Source organism: Lactuca sativa, chromosome 4, assembly GCF_002870075.4.
Source record: "Lactuca sativa cultivar Salinas chromosome 4, Lsat_Salinas_v11, whole genome shotgun sequence".
In the NCBI taxonomy this organism is placed as follows: Eukaryota; Viridiplantae; Streptophyta; class Magnoliopsida; order Asterales; family Asteraceae; genus Lactuca; species Lactuca sativa.
The window spans coordinates 52181122-52202679 of record NC_056626.2 but is presented as its reverse complement, the minus strand read 5'-3'; the positions used below and the strand labels follow the sequence as shown (position 1 = coordinate 52202679).

The following is a 21558-nucleotide window of genomic DNA, read 5'->3' as shown; positions in this document are numbered from 1 at the left end:
GGGCATTACACTGAGCATACGTGCAGGTACGCCCAGCGTACTCATCATTTTTTCCGTACGCTTAGCGTACATGGGGGAACGCCCCACGTACTCTGTCTGTATGGATCATGAGTTTTTGGGCCATGGTTCGGGGCATGTTTGGGTACTTGGGCCATCATAAATCATATTATATGGACCAAGGAATATATTTTGGGCTTAGGGTGAGGCCCATTAGGGGATTGGGCCCAATGTAGCAAATTGGGCCATTAGTGGGTCACTAGTGGGATTGAGAAGCTTACCTAGTGTTAGGCCTTTCATATTTTGGTTTTGGGCCTTAGTCATGGACCAGATTGGGTTAAGGTTAAATTGGTAAATTTACCCTTAGAAGGATATTGTATTTTGGGCTAAGTATTATTGTGGCATTGATAGTTCGGGGAGCTAGATGAGCAGCAGTGCGGGGATTTTCAGATAGCAGCCAGAAGGGTACCAACAGGGTTTCAACAGTTCAAGGTGAGTTATCCTCACTATACTAAGGGTCTAAGGCACCAAGGCCGACCCTTTGAATTTTTATTTGAGTAATTGCTGTTGTGATATGTTAGTATGATATTCTGCTAGAATGGATGATTATATGCTAGTATGGTTGGTTAGATTGGCATCCTGGTAGACTGGATGTGGTTATGCTTAGTGCCCTGTAGCTGGTCGGACTGTCTGCGTGCTGGTAAGAGATTACATGTGATATGAGTGCATGTTTGAATAGTTTTAGAGGGTATTCCATCCCGGTAGGATGATAGGGCCCTAGTATATTGTTTCAGTAGACTGTTATGTAATTATTTGATAAATGCACATGTTTGATAGTATGTGGGCATTCCAACCCGATGGTTGTGGGCCAGGAGTATTCCATCCCGGTAGGATGATTGGACTTGTAGTATGATGGCATTCCAACCCGATGGTTGATGGCCTGGGGTATTCCATCCCGAGGGATGATTGGACCCATAGCAGTTATTGTATGTATAGGTGTGTGGGCATTCCAACCCGATAGTTGTGGGCCGAGAGTATTCCATCCCGAGGATGATTGGACTCATAGTATGTTGGCATTCCAACCCGATGGTTGAGGGCCTGGGGTATTCCAACCCGGTGGTTGATTGTACCCATAGTATGTTGTTTATTGATGTATGTATATGGTTATGTGTGTATGGGTGTTTTGGGGGAACTCACTAAGCTTTCGAGCTTACGGTTTCAGTTTATTGTTTCAGGTACTTCAGGTGATCGTGGCAAGGCAAAGGCGTGATCGTACCGCTCCTTATATTTCATGATTTTGTGATGTGGTTCTGGGGATACTCTGATGTTTCAAACTGTTTTGAAACAAGTCGTATTAACTTAATGATTTTTGGAAAGTATTAAAATGTTTTAAATTGGTTGAAAATTTTTGGTCGTTACAAGTTGGTATCAGATCCTTGGTTTGAGTGAATTGGAGGAACATTCGTGTGAATCCAGTCCCAAATCAAGGAAGAATTTTAAAATGATTTTTTTCTAAATGGTTTTCAAAATGAGTAAAGGAGGATGCAGAAGGTATGATCAGCCGGAGCCAGTAAGGAGACCCCAAAATATCGTACAAGTTATTTGATTATGTAATATGATTAGAACAGCATGCTAGTACTAGGCTAGGGATCTTCAGGAATTGCATGATAGAATTGCCTGATTACATGATGCCTGCTAGCCTAGGGTTTCCTTTGTATGAAATTGACATCATTGTTTTAGATATTTAGTGTATGCATTGTGGTTGTACATAATTAAGATGTTATAGCCTGAGAATGTTTGGTTCAGCCTTTTTGTTATGTTCTTGTTTGATTGGGGGCTTAGGGTAGAGTCAGATATTCAAAAGTCTATAGGGTCCAACATTATGTATGGCCAGCATACACTAGTGTTGCAGGAGTTGGTAGAAGTTTCATGGATGGGTGGGTTGTGAGAGGTCGGGAGGCCAATTATGTGACCTTTAGCATTCCTCTAGGAGTGAGGATTGAGCACTTGTTATGTGTGTATATGTTTAGGGCGTTGTGGTGATACTTGAGACAAATATGGGTAGGTGTACAAGGTAGTATGGGCCCGTACTACTGAAAGCACAGGACCCATACGCGTATCAAGGAAGTCACAACCCCTGGGCTGTTGGTTAGAAGTTGGTTCCCGGGCTGTTATGAGGAGTATCTGACGATCTTTTGGTATATTGCAGTATGGTGATTACGAGACGCTTAGGGGCAAGATCCGGTTCAGGATCGGGATTAGGAGAGGGTGATCGGGATGGATCTGTACCAACCAAGGTCATTGTTCAGATGAGGACGGATGAGTTGGATGCTAGGATTCGTGATATCTTGCATGATGAGGTTGCTACTATGTTCCAAGCTGAGTTGCCAGAGTTGTTTGGGTCGATCAAGACCTCCATGGTTGAGTACTTCGATGAGCACTATGCAGCTCTTGCAGAGACGGTTGCCGCAACAGCCGTAGCGGTTGTAGCAGCGGCAGGAAGAGGAGCCGGTCGGGGATTTCAGTATCGGGACTTCGATAATACGAAGCCCCCTACCTTCGATGGGATTTAGGATCCGATTGTTGCTATGAGATGGTTGTCGGATGTGGAAGGATGTTTCTTCACGTGTTCATGCCCTGCTGATCAAAGGGTGAGGTGTGCTCTGAACTTGCTGAGGCTTAGGGAAAAGGATTGGTGGAGGTTGACTACGGGATCATATTCTGATGCGCAATGAGCTGCGGTTACTTGCGATCAGTTCTAAGAGATGTCCAGTACTCGTTATGTTCCGCGAGTGGAGCCAGAGAGATTGGCTCAGGAGTTTTTGGAATTGAAGCAGGATTCTGAGTCGGTGACGGAGATCACCAGGATGTTTACGGAGAGGGCGATGTTTTGCCCTGAGTTTGCTTCAAAGAAGGCTCAGATAACTCGGTATCTGAGCATGCTTAAGACAGATATTTGACAGTTTGTGTCTACGCAGAGATGTGATACCTTGTTGGAGTTGCAGGAGGCCACTAGGCGGTGCGAGTTAGAGATCGAGCTTTAGATGAGAGAGCAGAGGTAGGCCCCAGTGCAGTCGCAGCCTGCGCCGAAACGGATGAGGGCCGCTGATTATCGACAGGTAGGTCAGAGGAGTCGCACTTGTGGAAAGTGCGGCAAGGTACATGAAGGAAGTTGTCATTCTTCTTCTGGTGCCACAAGTATGGCAAGGAGGGCCACATAGCCAGGGATTGCAGGCTGCAGGATCCACCTGCCGGAGTTTGACTTTGTTATCATTGCGATTAGGTTGGCCATATGAAGGCCCAGTGTCCTCTACTGGCTGCCAGGCCAGTGCAGGACCCAACACCAGCCACTTTGAGACTTACCGACGGGGGTCAGGGTAGAGCAGAGCCTCCAAAGGCTCCAGGGCGTGCCTATCAGCTTGTGGCAGAAGAGATCAGGACAGCGCCAGAGGTGACAGCCGGTATGTCTTTTTCCTATCTTTTGTTGGCATTATGAGTTCTATTTATTTTCTTTCATGAGTTGTTAGGGCATAGGAGATGCTAGTGAGAATCGATTGTTAAGGGATCTTAGATGGATATAATCTGATGGTGCATTTGAGAGAAAGACCAGGATGAGTAGCCGTGATTCAAGGTTTTGGAGATCATCGGCAGGAACCTAGATTCTTTTGAGGTTCGCTACCTTGTATTGGGACGTTTGAGTCGCGTATCAGTTTTTCCGCCGGTAGATAGTAGTTAGTGCTCTAAGTGGGGGAGAATTGGGAATTCTCAAATAAGGCGTTTGCTTTGGAAAAGCTGCCTCATGCAATTGGATGATGATTTCTAGAGTGGAGCAATGAGACGGCCCAGTTAAGTTAAAGACTCTGTATGAGTGGTAGATCTATGAGCGAGTATGAAGTATGCTGATATGCCAATAACAATCGGGGGGTCTGTCTCCAAGAGATGAACATGTCAAGGAAGTGTGATGAGGATCCTGTATAGGTTTATCAGTTGGGTGTTCAGATTCCGAGTATATGAGTTATGAAATGTCATCGTGATCTATCAGTGGATAGTGTAAGGAGGAGTGTTGATGTTGTGGCAATGGTTGATGCTGCAAGGTTGTGGGAGTAGAGATCGTGATAATTATGTTCCCTACGGTAGCAAGTTTTAGATAGACGTATTGAGGAGATGTTGATGAGTGGTACTCGGTTGTGTCGAATCAGAGGAATTTAAAGGGGATGCGAGGGGAGATCCTTGGATTTTCTAGCAGGGGGTGTGACCCTGGGGTATGTGTGTAGTGGTATTCCAATCTAGGGTATTCCATCATGAGGATGACCGGACCCTATGATTGATTGGACCTTATGTGTTTGGTATTCCAACCCGAGGGTTGATTGGGCCAAACATGTGTAGGGATGCGAGGGTATTCTAGGGATGAGCGGACCCATCGTAGGCATGCCTGGTATTCCAACCCGAGGCTGATTGGGCCAGGTGTGAGTGATGGTTCTGTGAGGGGGGTTGTTGTATGTACATTTGGTTATGAGTTAAAAGAGAGCAAGTGCTGTCAGCAGCAGATTATGACCCGTGGTTATATTTTCGGGCTGGAACCTCGGGTTCCCAGGGTTGAGTAGTCCATTCGATAGTGATGGAAGAGAACATGTAATGGTTAGTTTGGGCGGCCTGTCAGGGAGACAGATCCAATCTAACTTCCTAAGTAGAGGGTACTTCGGGGAAGTAGGCATTTGATGACGCATGAGAATGTGCGCGTATTTTCTTCGAGTTGGAGTTTAAAGTTAACTTAGCTCCTTGGAGATCGTCACACTTTAGGGTGGTGAATGTGCCTTTCGGGATTTTGGGTAGCTAGAATTGGTAGTTAGCGATCTCGAGGACGAAATCAGATTTAAGTGGGGGAGAATTGTAACACCCCATTCTAAAAAGCGTTTATTTACGGATTCCTGAGACCAAGGGTAAGGGAATTTCGGTCTTTTATGGGCATTGGGTTCATTGGAGAAGGTTTCAGACTGGGGGTGTTGCTGGAAGCGTTGGACTTCTCGCCACCTTGTCATGGATATAAAGTTCGTCAGAAATGGACTTAGGATGAAGGAGTTAGGTCACTTTAAAGATAGTGACAATAATGGTCCCTAAAGGAAATATTTGGAAAAAAGGGTCCTAGGCATGCATGGAATGCATGCGTGTGCAGTTTACGCCCAATGTAGATGGGTTAAATGAACGCGGGTGTTAGAGGCGTACGCCCAACGTACAGGATGTACGCCCAGCATACGTCCAGTGTCTAGAAAACCCTATTTTTAGGGCCAACCACTATATAAGGAACATAATGGTTCCCACCCTAGCCTCCATATCTGCCCTCTTACCCTCAGAAACCCTAAGTAGCCGTTCTTCCTCCATTGTTGTGGGTATTTGACCTTGGAGAGCTTGGTTTGGTATAGGAGGGCTTGGAAGAAGAAAGAAGTAGTTGGCAAAGAAGGAGTTGGGTGGTTGGAGCTCATAGATCTGAGATAGCATCACCTTTTGGAACCTTTTTGAGGTAAAAAGCTCACAACTTTATCTATAGATGATTAGATCTTGTGTGTTAGGTTATGAAATAGTTTTTGGTCCAAGGTGGAAGCTTTATAGCCTAAATCCGATTTCCAGTCCAAGGGTTGCCACCCTTGGTGCTAAATGACCACATAGAACATAATGTTGATACCTTGACGATTTTAATGGAGCCTGATGGGTTTTGAGCATTCTAACACCCTATGGTGTACATGCAACCCTAGAAACCTTGGATCTATGTTTTCTCTAATACACATGCAAATTTGATTTTTCCAAGGTTTAGTTCCTAACTAGCATGGTATGGGGAACATGTAATATAAAACTAGTAGAAGTACATAACTTTGTTGTTGCTTGGATTCCTTGAAGACTTTATGAGCCTAGCACCCCAAATGTTGTGCCTCAAATGCTTTACACAACACCACAAGACTTGGAATAACTTGAGAGAATACACTTTCACTCAAAATTGGTTATGCCCTCTTAGAACTCACTAGTGGTCTGATTTTGCTAGCTATAGGGCTCCTTTTATTGTGTTGTCACAATTAGGGTTTACACATGAATGCCCTTAATTGTCATGACTCTTCATTTCTAATGATCCATGGGTTTGTAACTCCTATGAACTATCCATGGAGCTCCAAATGGTTATAACCCAAATCCATAAACCATGGATCATAAATCCACCATAAAAGATTAGATGATTTTCATAATCAACCCTATATATTTAATTAGTCTCATTTTGATCACCAAATTAATTCTAAATTAATATTTGATCGACACTAATTAAATAATACTATTTTTAATATATTAGAACTTATAATATGTTAATATTCACAAGTGTCCTTTCTCTTATTTAGTTTATCCAAGTATTGCAATGCCATGCAACCCAAATGGACCATGCTGGGTCGGGTCAAGTACATACCAAATAAAGTTATGGACTTAGACATTATATCCAACAATCTCCCACTTGGATAAGTCTAATAACTATATTTGCAGATATGAATTCAGGATCTGACTAGCAATCGTAGCTCTTTCAAAGTCTCTCGAAATTGAGATGATAATGATACGCCATTTATGATAAGTGATCATATAATTCTCTGCTCTTAAGATATCAGTCGGACAAACACATGAAACATGGTCTTACTTATTGTCCAGCATTTGTTTCTTGATCTCTGAATTGTTTTGACATAAAACTAAATTGAACACATCAATTAGGTTCTGACCGGGCCCGGTACATAGGTCAAAACCAAATCATCGAGGGGCCCAAATGTCGCTTCTATTTCTAGAAGGAACAGATAAACTTTGACTCATATGCTTGTACTGACTACTTGTTGAATTATGCACAAAAGCATGTTTTATAACATCGAGTTACCAATGCGTTTTCGTACAATCAATGGATAACCAACTCATAGTCAATAACTCATATCTCTAGGTTTGAAGATTTATATGATATTACCGTCTCACGATCACTCGAGATAAATTTCATGAAGTGATGCAAGTGAGCGTGGGTTGAATCCAATACTCAGGACTTATGAGCACTCATGAATGTTGTAGCAACCATTGTTATGTCTAATGCACCTTAGACAAATCTTACAAGCCAAATTCATGACAGTCTTGATTCATATCTACTTTCGACATATGACCGACTGTGGAGAGTTTGAATAAAATAATTATTCTGGAAGTCAAAACATGCAAAATTGAAACCATAGTAAATGATTAACATAACATAGTAACACTTTACTCATAAATAAATAACAACTTTTATTTAATCATCAAAATGTCAATTACATTTTACAAGTTTCAGAAATCTAATTATTGAAACTAGTATCATCCTTCAGCCCAATGCGCCTCGCATGCTGTAAATGCTTAACCCTACTCAATCCCTCCGTGAGGGGATCTGCTGGGTTCTCATCCGATGATACCCTCTTTGCCACGAGGAGTCCTTCTTCTATTCGATGTCTGATGAAATGGTATTTTCTGTCAATGTGCCTAGATCTCCCGTGATCTCTTGGTTCCTTAGCCAAAGCAACCGCACTTTCGCTGTCACAGAAAATTTCCATTGGCTCCTTTATAGTTGGTACAACTCCAAGGTCTCCGATGAAGTTCTTTAGCCATATATCCTCTTTTGCTGCTTCACTCGCTTCTATGTACTCTGATTCACAAGTAGAATCAGCTACTGTCTCCTGCTTGGAACTTTTCCAAGTAATTACTCCTCCATTTAGGATAAAAACCCAGCCTGACTGAGAGCGGAAATTATCCCTATCAGTCTGAAAGCTAGCATCACTATATCCTTCCACTCTCAAGTCATCACTGCCACCGAGGGTAAGGACCCAGTCCTTAGTCCTCCGCAGATACTTGAGAATGTTCTTTACCACAGTCCAGTGAGCCTTGACAGGGTTCCCTTGATATCTACTGACCATGCTCAAAGCAAAGGCCACATCAGGGCGAGTACAAGTCATATCATACATGATAGAGCCCACAACGAAGCATATGGTATATGACTCATCTCTGCTAGACTCTGAGTCTTACTCAGCTTGGCATTACTCTGGATAGGTAATTCCCCTTTCTTGGATTCTTCCATGCAGAAACTCTTCAACACCTTATCCAAGTAGGTACTATGACTAAGTCCAATTAGTCTCTTACTCTTGTCTCTCATTATCCTTATCCCTAGGATATAGGCAACTTCTCCAAGATCCTTCATAGAGAAACACTTCCCAAGCCAGGACTTAACCTACTCCAGGGTTGGGATTTCATTTCCTATGAGCAGTATGTCATCCACATACAACACCAGAAAGCTGACTATGCTCCCACTAGCCCTAACATATACACAGGACTCATCTTCGCTCCTCGAAAAGCCAAACTCTTTGACTTTCTCATCGAAGCAAAGATTCCATCTACGAGATGCTTGTTTCAATCCATAAATGGATTTCTCAAGCTTACACACCCTATTAGGGTACTTTTCATCGACAAAACCCTCTGGCTGAGCCATGTAAACATCCTCAGCCAACTTTCCATTAAGGAAAGCGGTTTTGACATCCATTTTCCATATTTCATAATCATGAAATGTAGCTATGGCCAGCAAAACTCTAATAGACTTAATCTTTGCTACTGGTGAAAATGTTTCATCATAGTCAACTCCTGGAGTTTGAGTAAAGCCCTTTGCCACCAGTCTTGCTTTGTAGGTGTGTACCTTCCCATCCATGCCGGTGTTCTTTTTGAAGATCCATTTGCACCCAACTGTCGTACGACCTGGTACATTGTCAACCAAGGTCCACACTTGATTGTCATACATGGACTGAATCTCTCTGTCCATAGCCTCCTTCCATTTAGCAGACTCGAGGCCTGCCATGGCTTCCCTGTAATTATTAGGTTCATCCAAATCTATTAGTGTACTATCACTAATAAATGTATCACCTTCAGTGGTGATGTGATAACCATAATAAAATTCAGGTGTGTTCCTAACTCTAGTGGAACACCTCAGAGGTACGGACTCATCTATCGGCTCAACAGGAGTTTCCTCCTCAGTTTTGTTGATAGTGTTTGAGGTTCCTTCACTACTTGAATCTTGAAGCTCTTGAAGGTCAATTTGCCTCCCACTGTCCCCTTGGCTTATAAATTCTCTCTCACGAAAGACTCTTATTCTTGCTACAAAGACCATATTATTGTTGGGTCTGTAGAAGAGGTAACCAAAGGATCTTTGTGGATAGCCAATGAAAATACACCTCTCACTTCGAGGTTCAAGCTTGTCATGAGACTCGCGCCTCATAAAAGCTTCGCAACCCCAAATCTTGATGTGGTCTAGATTGGGAACTTTCCCAGTCCACATCTCGTGAGGTGTTTTGGCAACCTTTTTTAGTAGAGACTAGATTAAGGATATGGGCGACAGTCTCTAAGGCATACCCCTAGAATGAGACTGGTAACGAAGCTCGACTCATCATGGAACGAACCATGTCCAACAAGGTTCGATTACGCCTCTCAGACACACCATTCAACTGTGGTGTCCTGGTAGGTGTCAATTGTGAGATGATCCCACATTCCTTGAGATAGTCGAGGAACTCTGCACTAAGATACTCACCACCACGATCGGATCAAAGCATCTTAATGTTCCTGCCCAATTGATTCTCGACTTCATGTTTAAAATCTTTAAACTTTTCAAAGGTTTCTGACTTATGCTTGATTAAGTAGATATATTCATATCTGCTGTAATCATTAGTGAAAGTCACATAGTACCGATTAGCATCCATTTTGGCTGATTTGAAGGGTCCACAAACATCTGTGTGTATAAGGTCCAACAAACCCTCACCCCTCTCACAAGAACCAGTGAAGGGTGACTTTGTCATTTTTCCAAGTAAACAAGACTCGCAACTATCATCCGACTTTAGGTCAAATGATTCCAAAACTCCAGCCTTCTGGAGTTGGCCTATGCGTATCTTGTTAACATGTCCAAGCCGACAATGCCACAAGGATGCTTTATCTAAGCTCATCGAAGAATCAATATGATATACATTATTTCCTAAGTGGTCTACAATCGACACAGTTTCTTATACACCATCACAAGGTAATGCTTTAAAATAAAACACATCATTACAAAAAGCATCAATAGCACCAATTTTATTATCAAACAAAAAGGTGAAACCTTGTTTGTACAAACTATGAAGAGAAACAATATTTCTCGCCATTTCAGGCGAGTAACAACATTTATTCAAATCTAACATTAACCCATTATTAAGCAATAAAGAATAAACTCCTATCTTGGTGATAGGTGATGCTTTCCTGTTGCCCATGACTAAGTTTATTTTCCCGTGCTCCACTTGCTCACTTCTTCTTAGGCCCTGCAAATCAGTACAAATGTGAATACCACAACCTGTATCAAGCACCCAAGAATTAGCATTAGACGAGTTATTAGACAATATTGTATAAATACCTGCATGGGTGGGTTTAACTTTCCCATCCTTCACATCTTGCAGGTACTTGGGGCAGCTTCACTTCTAGTGCCCCTTTTCGTGGCAGTAGAAGCATTATGCTTCCTTTGGGTTTGAGGAAGGAGGAATGAGACCTTTCTTGGTCCCATTTGAAGAGGATCCATCAAGGGACTTTCCCTTGGTACCCTTCGAAGGGGTCTTCCTCTTCTTCCCCTTTCCCTGCACAATTGCCAGAACAGGGGCTGCTGTAGGAGTAGGAGTAGAAGTAATAGCCGACTTACCTTTAAAGCCACTTTCAGCAATCCTTAAAAGTCCTTGAAGTTTGCTAAGTGTGACTTCCTCCTTGTTCATATGATAAGTCATACGAAACTGATCATAACTTGGAGGTAAGGAATGGATAATGATATCAATCGCCAAGTCCTCAGGGAAGTTCACATTCAGCTTCAGCAACCGGTCCACGAACCTTTGCATTTTCTGCAAGTGACCGGTGATGGGTTCACCATCCTTCATCCTGGCCGTTATCATGGAGGAGATGATTTCATACCTCTCTTGAAGCGCACTCTGATGGTACCTATCCATCAGATCGAGGTGCATCTCATAGGGGTAGAAATCTTCATAGGATTTCTGGAGTTCGGGAGTCATGGTAGCCAACATGATGCAGGACACTTTGGTAGCATCCCTATCATGTGCAGTGTACTTCGCAACCTCCTTAGGAGTAGCAATGGACTCATTGATGACCCTAAGCTCCTTATCAAGGACAAATTCCGTGTTTAATAGTAGGTAGTCATCCTGATGTTTCTAATCCATTCATTGAAGTTAGACCCATCAAAAGTGACTTTCCCACACAAGTTCATGAGGGAAAAGGAGCCTGTAGGGTTTGAGCCAGTAGTAGTGTTGGAAGACATCTGAAAGAAAGAAGGATGAGTGTAATTAGATGAAGAGTCCTTAATAAGTCACCCAAATGAAATATTAAGGCTAGGACCCCACAAACTATTTCATAACTTGGAAGAGGGATGCCGTAATCTAAGCTATGAAACATTTGAAGGTAGGTAAATGACGATTTACCAATTTCCACCATTATAAATGAAATAAATTATTAAGTTTTAATTGGATTTGAAACTCCTAGATCTTTTGGGATACATTGAACTTTCAATGGCATGTTTGAATCTCAATTGTGCCCTCTCAAGTTTGTGACTGGGATGTCGAGGATCACAAACAAGGTGTGAATAACCATGCAAATTGACTTGGTACCCTTAATTTTAACATCTAATCGATGTGCCGGTTAACCACACGCGCTCCACCGATCTATGATAAAACTTAAGTCACCCTTTGCCACTCTTACTAGTCATCGTTAGTGTGTCGTTTAACCACACACGCTCTACTAACGACTTGGCAAGGTGCAAAGTGTAATTTCATGGGTTAGCACTTATTTCACATTTTCTTAAAGTAACTAAGATTGGGAATTAATAAAGGTTTAGTTACTTTATAATTTCATTATACTTTTAATGAGGATTAAGGTCCTATCCTACCCGTTCGGCTAACGACCCTCCACCAGTCAAGGAAGCGGTGGGTGAGAGTGGACACTCATTAAGCTGCCATTTTATAGGCAACAACCTTATCCCCCCTTATAGACCAGCTTCGTGAATGAGGCCTACTTGCGGTAAGACTGACTTATTCTTATACATATATATAATGATTAAACTTTTAATATTATAGAAGTATAAGGGTTGAATTTTAAACTATTATTATTCCAAGGATCTATTTTGGAATTAAATTATTAATGTGTGAGACTTTACAAATTCCAAACTTGAGGGCAAGATTTGAAACTATTTCAAGACTCTTCAACTTGTAACTTATTAGTTTAATGGTCCATAAAAATGAAGACTCTTCATTTTATGTAACCTCTTATTCATTAATGACACTTTTAAAGAAGTGACTTTTGGCTATCCATAACTTGAGGACAAGTTATAGATTCCATCATTAGCCATTAAGATCAAGAATTACACTACAAGCAAATAACACATAATTCCTATGATCTTCTAAAACTCATAAGAACATGAACATTCATATCAAAATTACAAGAATCATATTAACACATATAAATCATGGAATTGTGATATTAGACATTGTAAATGGATTAGCATAAACATTACACCATCTAAAATAAGTTTTAAAACACCAAAACAGTTTAGGGTAATGTTTCTAGTCCATTTCCAGCAGCAAAAGTCGAAAAGCTGCATTTCCGGGCTCCTACTCGTCGAGTCTAAGAACCTAATCGACGAGTAGGATGAGTTTGGTCATGGACTCGTCGATTCCTCCATGGACTCGACGAGTTAATGTGTCAGAGTGCATTCTAACACTCCTATGGTTCCACTGATCGATTTTCTTTGATACCATTGATGGGTTTTGAGCATTCTAACACTCCTATGGTGTACATGCAACCCTAGAAACCTTGAATCTATGTTTTCTCTAATACACATGAAATTTTGATTTTTCCAAGGTTTACTTCCTAACTAGCATGACATGAGGAACATGTAATATAAAACTAGTAGAAGTACATACCTTTGTTGTTGCTTGGATTCCTTGAAGACTTTGTGAGCCTAGCACCCCAAATGTTGTGCCTCAAATGCTTCACACAACACCACAAGACATGGAATAACTTGAGAGAATACACTTGCAATCAAAATCAGTTATGCCTTCTTAGAAATCACTAGTGGTCTGATTTTGCTAGCTATAGGGCTGCTTTTATAGTGTTGTCACAATTAGGGTTTACACATGAATGCCCTTAATTGTCATGACTCTTCATTTGTAATGATCCATGGGTTTGTAACTCCCATGAACTATACATGGAGCTCCAAATGCTTATAACCCAACTCCATAAACCATGGATCATAAATCCACCATAAAAGATTAGATGATTGTCATAATCAACCCTATATATTTAATTAGTCTCATTTTGATCACCAAATTAATTCTAAATTAATACTTGATCGACACTAATTAAATAATACTATTATTAATATATTAGAACTTATAATATATTAATAATCACAAGTGTCCTTTCTCTCATTTAGTTTATCAAAGTATTGCAATGCCATGCAACTCAAATGGACCTTGTCGGGTCGGGTCAAGTACATACCAAATAAAGTTATGGACTTAGACACTATATCCAACAGAGCCATGCAAGTGATAGGAACATTTCATGAAAGTAGATGATCATTTTTGGAGTTTGAGTTGTTTGGGGCCAAGTAAAGTCACCAAGTCAGTGACTTTATGGAATAAGGCATGAAAGAGGAACTGGATCTGAGTTTGGAGCCCCTGAAATGGAGTAATAAGCACTTAATGGAAAAAGGACTTAACAGGGGCATTATGCTGAGTGTACGTGCAGGTACGCGCAGCATACTCATCATTTTGCCCGTACGCTTAGCGTACATGGGGGAACGCCTCGTGTACTCTGTCTGTATGGATCATGAGTTTTTGGGCCGTGGTTTGGGGCATGTTTGGGTACTTGGGCCTTAGTGGGCCATCAGAAATCATATCATATGGACCAAGGAATATATTTTGGGCTTAGGGTGAGGCCCATTAGGGGATTGGGCCCAATATAGCAAATTGGGCCATTAGTGGGTCACTAGTGGGATTGAGAAGCTTACCTAGTGTTGGGCCTTTCATATTTTGGTTTTGGGCCTTAGTCATGGACCAGATTGGGTAAAGGGTAAATTGGTAAATTTACCCTTAGAAGGATATTGTATTTTGGGCTAAGTATTATTGTGGCATTGATAGTTCGGGGAGCTAGAGGAGCAGTAGTACGGGGATTTTTAGATACCACCAAGGGTCTAAGGCACCAAGGCCGGCCCTTTGAATTTTTATTTGAGTAATTGCGTTGTGATATGTTAGTATGGTATTCTGCTAAAATGGATGACTATATGCTAGTATGGTTGGTTAGATTGGCATCCTGGTAGACTGGATGTGGTTATGCTTAGTGCCCTGTAGCTGGTCGGACTGTCTGTGTGCTGGTAAGAGATTACATGTGATATGAGTGCATGTTTGAATAGTTGTAGAGGGTATTCCATCCCGGTAGGATGATAGGGCCCTAGTATATTGTTTCAGTAGACTGTTATGTAATTATTTGATAAATGCACATGTTTGCTAGTATGTGGGCATTCCAACCCGATGGTTGTGGGCCTGGGGTATTCCATCCCGAGGGATGATTGGACCCATAGTAGTTATTGTATGTATAGGTGTGTGGGCATTCCAACCCAATGGTTGATGGCCTGGGGTATTCCAACCCGGTGGTTGATTGGACCCGTAGTATGCTGTTTATTGATGTATGTGTATGGTTATGTGTGTATGGGTATTTTAGGGGAACTCACTAAGCTTTCAAGCTTACGGTTTTGGTTTATTGTTTTAGGTACTCCAGGTGATCGTGGCAAGGCAAAGGTGTGATCGTACCGCTCTTCATATTTCATGATTTTGTGATGTGGTTCTGGGGATACTCTGACGTTTAAAACTGTTTTGAAAACAAGTTGTATTAACTTAATGATTTTTGGAATGGATTAAAATGTTTTAAATTGGTTGGAAATTTTTGGTCGTTACGTTATTAATTTAATTATTCCCTAAATTCCTATCGGTGCATTCATGCACACAATAGTTGCTAGAAACATTTGAACATATATATATATATATATATATATATATATATATATATATATATATATATATATATATATATATAGAGTAACCCAATCAAATTCTAAAACATCTGATAAAATGTGGTGGCAGGAATCCAATCAAAATCGATCATGTAGATCTTTATCTTTACCCCAATCAAATTCTAAAACATCTGATAAAATTTATCATCATCAATTTTGTTATCAATCATCACATAGAGTAACCCATAAGTGATTTTGGATGAGTACTGGCAATGAAAGAAATGGACGGAGGCAATGTTTTGTTGTTGAATCATTTTATGGATCGATAGAGTTTGTGAACAGAGAGGTTAGGATTTTTGGGTTCAAGTCGACGAGGAGTATTATGGTTTTTGTGATATCTCATTTTTACGGCCAGGAAATACTGATTTGTTTATGTTTATTAAATCAGAGTATTCCTTTAGAAAAGATTGATTATGCGGAATTGGTCCCAAAATCATGATAATAATATTATTAAAACATTTTCGAAGAAATGTGTTTTATTTATAAAACTTGGGATGTTATCGTCAATATAGAAACATAAGCATAAACGAGCCTTGAATTATCTTAGACTAACATACTACATCTCCTTGAATCTCTCATCATGCATGCAACTTTATACTGCTACCTGTGATACAAAGAATTTGAGTGGGTCGGGTTGAGTAACCTGGTGAGTCATTGGATTTTCAAACCACAATAATATAGTTAATGTGTTTAATCATCAAAAAAACAATTAACCCAATTACCCATCTTTGTTTTCTTATTTATTATTCTTTAACGGATTATCCTAAGGGTCATCACCTACATCGTTTTACCTATCATTTCCTACATTACATTTCCTTATATGCTTATTGCTAAGGATTTTTCCTAAGGATCATCGCCTACATCGCATTGACAATACTATTTCGGAAATTACTCCCCCAATACGTGTCCAATAAGGGTTAGAGTATCATCACATGAATACGTATTTGCTACATCGCCTGAACTCGTAATTCATCACCTACAGAGCATGCCAGTGTTTCCACATTACTTGTTTAATTAGATTAGTCAACGGCCGTCATCTATACTCTGGTAGATGACTACATCGCAACATCGCAATTCAAGGTCGGTGCATCTCCAAGTCATCTCCTATTTATCATCACCTACTTATATTTACCTATCTACCATCACTTATCTATCATCTCCTATCTACCATCCCCTATCACTACCCAACACATATTTATAAGTATATAATACTTATATGATTAAATCAATTTAAATGTCATCTTATATTATTTTATCTAACACATAACATTTTTGGCACAAATAATAAGCACATAAAGCATGAAATTATCTTGATACTTCATATCTATGTGTAAGATTAAAGTAACTATGCACTCAGTAGATAACAATGATGACTGGAGATTAGGGAAGCTCTTCGACTCAACACCTTTTCAAAAGACCTGGATGTACATAATGCTAAATCTTAGTCTATTTTCATGATCCTGGAGACTATAATAATTATACTCTAGATTTTGCAATAATCCCAATGTCTGCTGATCTATAGTTGATAAGGGATAACCAGGTAAGATCATATCGGAGGTAGGGTTTGTTTTGTATACAGACTATATTGTTTGGAAATCCCACTTTAAACACCTCATTAAATCTAGCCTAGAAATCATCCCTGTAAGTAGATCAATCAGTATAACAACATGGAATCACTGATAAATCTTATTTATAGGTTCATAATAACGAATTATGAATTTAAATATAAGTTTCATGTAAAGAGATAGAGTGTAGCTTAACTTACAAAGATTTTCCTAACAAAAGTTAGGAAATTGCATTGGCAGAGCTTCTACTTGCTAGCTACTACTATTTCACGAATCGCAGGGTTTTGCCAAAGGCTAAAACTAAGGGAAAATGGGTCAAAATCGAGAGAAACTCAAGAAGAATGAATGGAAGAGGTGTGAGGAAAGAAATGGGTCATTACAACATATTTATAGACATTTTTGGGGTGCACGGTGTGCAAAAGGGGTGCACGTCGCACATTTTAAGGCTACGTCTCACAGCCACTTTGTGCTACGTGTCGGACTCTTTATGGTCTGCGTTTTTACCTGCTAGAAGTGCGAGTCGCGCACCAGGTGCGCACCTGGCGTGTTACGCGGGGCACAAATCGTAGATTTTGTAAATTCCATAACTTCTTCATACGGACTTCATTTTTGACGTTCTTTTTTTCCACATGTAGCTATCGATGAGATCTAGAACATTCCTTTAGACTCCATCAACTAATTCTGAATTTATTTTTCATCCCTATTTTTATAAGTTTTAACGATTTTGCAAAAATCATAATTTTCTCGTACAGACTCCGATTTTAGTATTCATTTGACCAAAATTCATAACTTAAAGAGTACTACGACTTTCATTTTGGTGACTTTATCCAAAATTCAACCATTATCTTCGTACCTTTTAACATCATACATTCTTTGTATTTTTCCTTAATACGAAACTTGTATTATATAGTCTGCAGTGCACACGACTATAGATTATCCGAATCAAGGATTTAATTTTAATAATTATTACTTATTATATGTAGCCTAAATTTACGGCATTATAGTTTTGGTCATTGGTGGTGTGAGCATCAATGAGGAAATTAATGGAGGGAGGTAGTGGTTTAAGTGTGGTGTTGGTGGTAGAAGCGAATGAGGTCGATGGTGAATGAGAGAAAACATTACACGTAATGGAGGAGGTGGAGGTTACAGGTTGTGGGTGATGTCGACGAGATATGAAAGATATAATAGGGTTGATGTGAGTGGTGTGGGGTAGAGGTAAGGGATAAGGGTGGTTGGATCCACATTCTTTATTCTTTTTTGTTGTTAATAAACAAAAAAGTTTAAAAAAATGTATAAGAAAGGGCAAAGTAGTCTTTTTATATGGATAGTCTTTTTATAAGAAAGGGCAAAGTAGTCTTTTTATATGGATAAAAGGACATAAACTGTAATTTTTTAAAACAACATGGGTGTTGTAACACCCTGTTTCGAATCATTTCATAATCTGGGGTCGTGATGCGAAGACCAATTATCATAAGGCTTTGTGCCTTGGGGAAAAGAGAGATTTAGACCACTTTGGATGTGGGTATGGTAGATTAGGTGACCCGAGAGTTCGTTTGGTGCTTTGGAGCCCAAGGGTATAACTGTTAAGTGATAGTTTGAGCCTTTTATGAATTTTGGATTTAAGTTCGGTAAGTTTTAAGGAAAATGAGAGTTGATAGGGTTGTAGAGCTTCTCAACACCTTTCCATGGATATAAAGATAATTGAAATCATAGTTGAAACGAAGAAGTTTGATGTTAGGGCGGTTTTGGGTTGAGCTGCGTACGTTGGGCGTACTAGCACATCCCTAGTATGTTGGGCCTAAATTGATTATGTTGGGCATATACGATCAGTACCCAAACCCTATTTTCTTGATTTGAGCCTTATTTAAACTCCTTAACTCCCTTAAACCCATTTCATTCTTAGCCTCCACCTCTCCAACACCCTCTCTTGAAACCCTAACCTTAGTTTGAGCCTTGTGATTAAAAAGAAGGTGTTTTTAAGTGCTTTGGAGTGTTCTTGGTGCACCTTGGAATAGAAGGAACTCATTGTAGAAGTGTTGGTTGCATTGGAGCTTGTAGATCCAGACTTTGTCACCATGATTTTTCTTCTAGAGATTGAGAGAATTTGTGAGTCAGCAGCTCGAGTGTGATTTGATACCTTCAGTCTCAGGTGAGTTTCCTTCATTGTATCTATGGGTCGAAGACACCAATGTCGACCCACTAGTTTATGATGTACTATGATGATTATATTCGTGAGAATTGTCAGTTATGTATGTATTTGTTTGATGACTCTGTGATTCTTTTATTATGATATTATGTGGTAGTGGTAGGGGTGAAATAGACCGGATATTGGTTGAAATAGACTGAAGGGGATTGTAAGTAGGGGTGTTCGTTTGGATGGATCGGTTTGATCCGATCCAATCAAGTGAATCCAAATTGATTTCAGTTTTCAAAACATGGATCCGAATAGTCCAAACTATATTCAAACCCGATCCGATCCGATCCGATTACAATTCGGTTGGATCGGTTTTTATGATTCGGTTTTCAAAACCAAAATATTTTAAAACGACATATAATTATAATATTATCCAACTTTACACAATAAACGAAAATAAATTATATAGTTGTGATTTGAAATTTATAAACAACTACTAAAAAGATATATTATAGTTAAATATTTTATAGATATAAAACTTTTAAAAGAAAATGCATATTAATGTTTTTTTTATCAGGTGAAACATTTTGAACCTATTTGAAAAAATAAATTACAAAATTAATAAATAACTATATATATATATATATATATATATATATATATATATATATATATATATATATATATGTATATATATATATATATTATAAATAAATAAATAATAAATATTTATTCGGTTTTTTTGGACTATTCGGTTCTTATTTTATAAAGCAAAACCAATCCGAAATCCAAAATAATAATTTGATTTTGTTGAAAACCAATCCAAAAATCCGAATATCCGAACCAAATAGTCCAATCCAAATTGTCCAATTGGACAATTCGGTTTTATCCAATTAGTGAACAGCCCTAATTGCATGCACCTAGATATGATTGATTGTATACGGTTAAAATAGACCAAAGGGGATTGCAAGCACTCATATATGCTTGTTTGTTATGTATGTATGGTATGTGGTATTTTAGGGGAGCTCACTAAGTTTTGTGCTTACGGTTTTCAATTTATGTTTCAGGTACTTCCAGTCCAAAAGGAGAGACCCGACTTGATCAAACCGCATCTGCCCATGTTTTCCGCATTATGTGATTTTGGGATTTGTACTCTGATATTATTTCACTATGATACACTTTTGGTTGTTTTGATATGGTTACTGGATGCTTTAAAATGAATTAAAATTGAAATTTTTACCTTCTAGTTTTTGGGATGTTACATGTGCAACTTATCAACTTTTGAACTTAGAGACTAAAACTACAAATCTAACAAAATCATAAGGACTAATACTATAATAATAATAATAATAATAATAATAATAATAATAATAATATGAAGAAAAATAAAATACTTTGAAAACTAATTCCAACAAATTATCAAGAAAAATGTAATTTCTTTTTAAATTAATAGGTCAGTAATCTGTTGGTAAATTCTCTACGAATACTATTGGTGATTTGTCGATAACAATTTAGGGTTTTTTTATCAGAATTCTATTGATTAGTCATACATATTTTTTTACATAGGAAAATGTCACTGTAACACAATAAACTTTTGTTATTTGTCTGATTTGGTCGCTAATTTTTGTTTTTGCACAATAGACCATTTAACTCATATAAAACATATCAAACGTATCAATAATTACACCACTTTGCTCGATTTCAATCGGTCAACATGTGAACTTGGTGACTTGGCACTATGATGAGTAGGGGAAGTTGGCCACGTCATCACCATGTCTACCCTTCCTAATAAATGAAACCCTACATGTCAGCCAAATCTAACTCCTATCACCATTAACATCGTCAGCCTCCCACCACCGTCATCCACCCATCTAGGGATGGTGTTCTTGGTACTTTTTCCCAATTCTCAATCTCAAGATAGCTCTAATTCATCAAATTTTTGTGATAGCAACCATAGCCACAAAATATGAAAAAGATTACAAATCACCTCATATTACCTTTACATACCACAATTTTGATGGAAAACAAGGTCAATCTCCTTATTCATTTCTTCCTCAGTTAATCATAATTCTCATGAAGTCAATTCAATTTCTCACCTGAATAAGGGTTTCCTAGAGATCTTAAACTAATCCTATTTACTCGTCGGAAAGTCAAACTTCGAGTAAAAATGGAAGCAAAATCCTTAAACAAAGCAATGCCAATGAATTTGGCCCAAAACACGAACTTGAATTTTGGAGACCACTACATTGACGATGCCTTCTCATAAAAAATAAAAATTTTGATATCTCATATCATGCCGACATTCAATGAACTCATCCCATTGAAAAAATTGTCTCCGTCAAAGGTACGCCCTACTATTTCCTCAAACCCTACACGACAAAAAGAAAAATCGGAGGACTTATGACATCAATTACGTGTTGGATGGAGAAAAGGGGAAGAAGATGAAATCCTCGCCATCCTGTGGGATGAGAAGTCTAGTAGGTCGATGAAATTGATGACATATACGTCGAGGGTGTAGTTTTATATTGGGAATTATATAGAAGATGTGAAGGGGAAAAAAGGGGGGTGTATATAAAGCACATGTCGGATTGTGTTTGGACCGATAGACTAAGTATAACCGATGAAACGTTTCAATATTTAAGAGAAAAGAGAAAAACCATGTTTTAATTTTTTATAAAAAAAAATAGAAAAGGCCACATAGACTAAGTATA

General features: G+C 39.1%; 1 pseudogene; it reads left to right on the top strand.

Moving 5' to 3' along the window:
* Window positions 1–3289: 3289 nt before the first annotated feature.
* Window positions 3290–21453, top strand: LOC111876798 (uncharacterized; annotated as a pseudogene).
* Window positions 21454–21558: the final 105 nt, after the last annotated feature.